Here is a 6416-nt window from a genome sequence, read left to right on the forward strand (position 1 = left end):
ATAAATCTACAGGTGGACTAGAGTTTTCATGGTGCTGTATATGAGACAGTATGAGGAAATATCAAAGAAATAAACTGAACAAAAATCTCACTTCAACACAGATTTGTATTTTTATTTAAAACTCTAATCATTACAAGTACACAGCACTGACCAAAATCCTCTGTGTACAGAAGAGGAACTATTTTCTCCACAAATAAACTGTGACATCTAGAGGACTACAGTATTTCTCATTTCTCACAACACTCAAGAAAAAAAAAACTAAAAAAAAAAAAAAAAAAGGAAAAGAAATCGAGGTACAGAACACCTACCAAACTGTGCCAATTTACTTGCCCACCACAAAACTGACATAAATCCCTTTTGTTTCTTAGCATAATAAAGGCCATCCATGGCTGCAGGCACAATGTATTTATACATTCAATACCTCTGAGGTAATCTGGCTCAAATAATGCAAAACTTTTGGTCTATATATATGTCGAGGCCCAAAACGGAATCTGGCCCGATTCAGAATCGGGCCGGCCCAGAATGGAATTCTATTCTAGGCCGGTCTAGAATGGAATCCTGCTGCTATAATGTTAATTTTTTATACCATGTTTAATGCAAATGATCTAAATTATTACAAAAATCAATACATGGAATTTGCAAATATGTGAAAAAAATGAAACAAACAACATTTTAATTGTAAACTATAATACACTTTATTTACAAATAGAACCTAGTGGTACTCCCCACCATATATGGTACAGTGAAACCGACTAAAATTGACAATAGTTACTCAAGGTATGTAAGACTGAAAATGTAAAATTATGACAAATTATGGATCATTTGCATTAAACATGGTATAAAAATAACATTATAGCAGCAGGATTCCATTCTAGGCCGGTCTAGAAGAGAATTCCATTCTGGGCCGGCCCGATTCTGAATCGGGCCAGATTCCGTTTTGGGCCTCGACATATATATATAAAGCCAAGTGGCCTCTGTCTGTATGTGTGTCTCAGGATTCACACAAAATCCAGAAAGAGCTGACCGCTGCAGTTTGTCAGACTTATGTATTTTTGGTCAAGGAACAGACTAGCGAAAACGTTAAGTTGATAGGACTAATATTTTGGGAGATATTAGTAATTTTGGAATATAATAGCCTTACAATCACCCTGCTATGCCTAGAACGCTTTGGCGGTGACTGCTGGACAAATGCGGTACAGCATGCACAAATACACAACAGTATAAAATACACACATATGCATATACACACATATACACACAGTATACATACACATACACTCACACACATACACTCATATACATGCACATCACACTCATACAAATAGATACACACATATACATACACATATGCACATACACACACATATAGATACACACACACATATACATATATGTACTTACTCATACACACATATACATATATACACTTACACATACACATACATACATACACATATACAGTACATATTGTGCATACAATAATACTATAATATTAATATATAGTACTTTCCAATGTGCAATTGCATTTTTTTCACTGCTTTTTTTTTTACAGTTATGCTATTGTATTGCTTTTTTAAATTGTTTTTTGTTAATTACCTCCGCCAAGGAGGTTATGTTTTTGCCAGGGTTTGTTTGTCTGTCTGTTTGTTTGTCTGTCCGTTAGTGTGCAACATAACTTAAAAAGTTATGGACAGATTTTGATGAAATTTTCAGGGTTTGTTGGAAATGGGATAAGGAAGAAATGATTAACTTTTGGGGGTGATCCGGAAGAAATCCTGGATTCTGGATCACTTTGAAATTTTCGTTAACATTGTGATAAATGGGGCCAAAATTTTCGTTTCCCAATATCTCGCTTAATTATTGACCAAAACTCATGAAATTTAACTCAGGAATTGACAATGGGGTCCTCTATCACATTTCAAAGGCTGATCTGGATCTGATCCAGAAGGCAGATTTTATCTCAATTTATATAAAAAATGGGGGTGCCCTTACTTTTTGGCCTACTGTGCCTTTAATTTGGAAAAAAAAATTCAGGAAATGTTGATACTGGCACAAGGAACAAATGATTAAATTTTGGTGGTGATCGGGGGTGGGGGGGCCACAGGGGGGCCCACTGATCAGCCTGGCGGAGGTATGCGCTCTCCGAGTGCTTCTAGTTTTTCCTTGTGGTGTTTCCTGTGTGTATGCCCCTTTACTGAGGCCTCTGCCCAAAGGATCAATAAAGTTCAATCTAATGTAATCTAATGTAATCTAATCTAATCTCATCTCATCTAAAGACCAAGTGAGAACACCTTCTAAAAGAGTTTTTTTTTTTAATCCTACTAACAATGCTTGTCAGAAGTGGAGGCAGCTCAGTGATTTTCCCTCCAAGTACCTCTTACGCATGTCTGTGTACAAACAGTGTGTATCAAACACAGAGGGGTAACAGTGTAATCACGAGCCGACACAGGCGTAAACACACACACCCACACACTGAGAACTCCCCGTGGAGAAATTAAACCATCTCTGAACAGCAAGATCAGGGAAAACCGGATACTCTCCCAGGAACAGGGATCCGGGGATTTGGTCATTGGCCCTGTTCAAATAAAAGGGTTTCAAGATGAATTATGCAAAATGTATGATCTCTTCTACGTGTTTAAGCTCTTACACATGATGGGAGATGACATCTTATCCTTATAAATATAATATTTGATTAAAACGTTGTCATTTTCTACATTTATTCTAATGCTTGCGGTCCCTCCGAAGTTTCATTAAACGACAATTTAACAAAAAAAAATACATTAGGGCTGGACTTTTTCCTTTGGCCCTTGTTCAGCCGTACATAGAGGCCCATACATAGAGGCCTCAGATAATTTACATGATAAATATCCCATCATGCACTGGGGTTGTAATTACAGCATATGTCTTATGTAGAGCCTGTGTATTCTAAACATCCCTATTAGTAATAAAAGACTATTTTTATGCCTCTGACTTGTTTCTCCCTGTTGTGTTCTTGCAATATTTACCATCAAAACACAGATAATTTTTTATTTACACAGTCCTTTTTGCCCTTTTTTTTTTTTTTTTTTTTTTTTTTTTTAACATTCTTTTCCTCAATGACAACCTGATTCTTTTCTACAAACTTTCATTTTGGGATTTTTTTGTGTGACTCATTGAAGTGCCTGCTACCATTTCTTTCTTTAAACACATTTAACAACACATTAAATTAAAATTAATTATGATACTACTACTACTACTACTACTACTACTACTACTGATAATAATAATAATAATAATAATAATAATAATAATAATAATAATAATAATAATAATAATAATAATAATAATAATGATGATGTTATGTTGAACAAACTTGACAAGTGCTGGAATTCATACTTTAATTTAAGTTACACACGTTTCCTTCCCTATTCTAGACCTTAAAATCACATCTTACACACTTCATCAGTTTTTCTCAAACAAAAAAAAAAAAAAAATACATATACAGTAGATGTGCAAAATATTTGTCACTGGAATCACAAAGCATTTAAAATATCATAAAATGTAATAATTAGCATTAATTCAGACTCATTAATGAATAATTTTAGCAAAATTTTCTCATGTCATTGCACTGATCGCCAAAAAAAACTACAGTCACTGCATTTGTTTTACTCTCAAAGATCTAGGAATATTTTTTTGATGACAAACAAATGACTTTTCCTCTATATCAAACCTTTCCTAAGTAATTTATCACCATTTATTAAATATTATCACCTGCATTTTCCATGTTTCAGTGAAAATCAGGTATTTTCCTCAATTTAACCCTTTCATGCATGAATTATGAGAACCTTAATCAAAATTTTTTCCTGAGTGTTTCTATTCCTCTTTAGACATGAAAAAAACAATGTGAGAGAAAATTTTCTTCTGAAAAATAAATAAATGAAATAAAAATAATTTAAAAAAAAATTAAAATACATTTTAAAAAAGTAATAATGACAAAAAAATTCTTATGAACCTATTTTTCATGAAGTTGCAAAAATGTCCACTCAGCTGGACACCACACATTTAATTTTTAACGCACAGAAACATGTATTTACTGATAAATTGTGTGAAAACTATGGGGAGGGCTTGTGATTCTGGGGGTTTATACTCAGGAGAGATCTACATTATGTTACCAATTCATGCCAGAAAAGATATGTAGTGTCTTAAAACTTTAATAAATATATGTGTAAAAACAAAAACAACAACAACAACAACGAAAAGAACAACAAAATCCATGAATATACAAGAGAACAGCTGTAGAATAGCTGTCCACTGTAGTGACCAGTATGCATGAAAGGGTTAAGATAAGATAAGAAAACCTTTATTTGTCCCACAGTGGAGAAACTGCAGCGTTACAACAGCACAGTCCAAGAACAGCAGTGGAATACAAGTTACAGGATCTAAAATATTTACGATAAGTGAAGTAGAAAATATAAGAAATATAACAATAAACACAGGATAACAAATATAAAAATAAAAATAAACATAGAGTACGCATCTACCTATCTAGAACTCATTGACAAAACTAAAAACAATCTCTTATGTACAGTGAGTGAATGTTCAGGTTGTTCGTATTTGTTCATGTTATGTTCGAGTACAATTTGTAGATGTAAACATTTTCATGACGGAGTTTTACTTTTTTTCACTCAAAAGCTCTTATCCTATTATTTATATTAGGGATGCACCGATACCGATACGAGTATCAGCATCGGCTCCGATACTCAGTGTGTGTACTCGTACTCGTAAAAGTAATCCGATACAAATGCACTTATAGCCGTGTGACATTCACAGTTCAGTGCAGCAGGTACGCGGCGGTGGAATAATGTGTGAAGAGTGTGGTGTGATAAAAGTAACGCTGACTGTAAGTAACGTTAAAAACACAGACAGATATGGACGCAGCGTTCTGTCCGTCCTCTGCGTACATTCCATCCGTTTACCAGGTGCTGGTGGATGCGTACCCAGAATGAGAATACCAGCGGGAGTACGGAGCGGTGTGGACCGCCGCCAACAGAAGTGAAAACGAAACTTATGGCTCATTTCTCTTTTCTCTTCCTGCTGAAGCTAAGCTGTTAAACCTTACCAGTGAAAACGCTGCAATATTAGTATCACATTAGTGTTGCCTCTGTCGTCTCCATGTTTGTTATTACAGTCTACTCTCGTTAAACCGCCCGCCGTTATACCGCCATTTTCGCTCACCGCCAACCAAAACCATTGCACAAAAATCCCCAATGCATTATTCCATTAGCTACCGCCATTTCCGCCTATCGCCATCCGCCAGCCCAGTTCCATGCACAAACAACACTTATACCATTGATTTCCCGACCGTTATACCGCCAGCGTGATTGCCATAGAGTACACATACATTTTAACAATGCACTGAAACAAACGCGCCAGACGCTGATCGCGACAAGCTACGAGTAGGTCTACGGAACGGCCACCGTTCATTTATCGCAGAACACTCAGTAGGTCAGGATGTCGGGAAGAGGACGTGGGATTAAGCCAAAGCCTCAAGATGATGGGGTGTCATTTCCCGACACGGTATAATAATGCTTAAAATGTTTCCCCACTTTAAATGATCCCTTACAACATAACAGAATCAAGATTTATTTAGAAACGCAATTAGAACGGGTTAACTGGAGGCAGCATAGACATCATATAGTAAAGACATGCACATTATGGACGCAACCCGTTGTAACGCCATTTTCGCTATACCGCCAATTTGGCCGTGAACGGAAGTTGGCGGTATAACGAGAGTAGACTGTACTGACTTTCTTCTTCTTCTCCTGAAAAAACTTTACTTTTCTTCGTGGTATTTGTCCAGTATGGTTAATTCAGAGCAGCGCCCCCTGGTGGATTAATTGAGAAACGCTCATTCCAACACATTAAATGTCAGTAGCAGCACTTTGTTCCAGTCAGACTAATGACAACGACAATAAAGCACATTTACAAAAGGAACTAAGAACTGGAATGGGATTATTAAGTACTCGTATCGGTACTCGGTATCGGCAAGTTCTCAAATGTAAGTACTCGTACTCATACTCGGTCTGGAAAAAAGTGGTATCGGTGCATCCCCAATTTATATTATTGTACTGGTCCGGCCCACTTTATATCATATTAAGCTGAATGTGGCCCCTGAACTAAAATGAGTTTGACACCTGTGGTTTAACCCTTTCATGCATTAATTATCAGAACCTTAATCAAGATTTTTTTTTTCCTGAGTGTTTTTATTCCTCTTTAGGCATTAAAAAAAAAAAAATACAATTGATTTTTTATGAACCTGTTTTTCATGTAGTTACAAAAATGTCCACTCTGGACACCATGTGTTTAACCCTTTCATGCACACTGGTCACTACAGTGGACAGCTGTTCAAAAGTGTTCTCTTGTATATTCATGGATTT

This window comes from Sphaeramia orbicularis, chromosome 19 (assembly GCF_902148855.1).
Source record: "Sphaeramia orbicularis chromosome 19, fSphaOr1.1, whole genome shotgun sequence".
NCBI classification, from domain to species: domain Eukaryota; kingdom Metazoa; phylum Chordata; class Actinopteri; order Kurtiformes; family Apogonidae; genus Sphaeramia; species Sphaeramia orbicularis.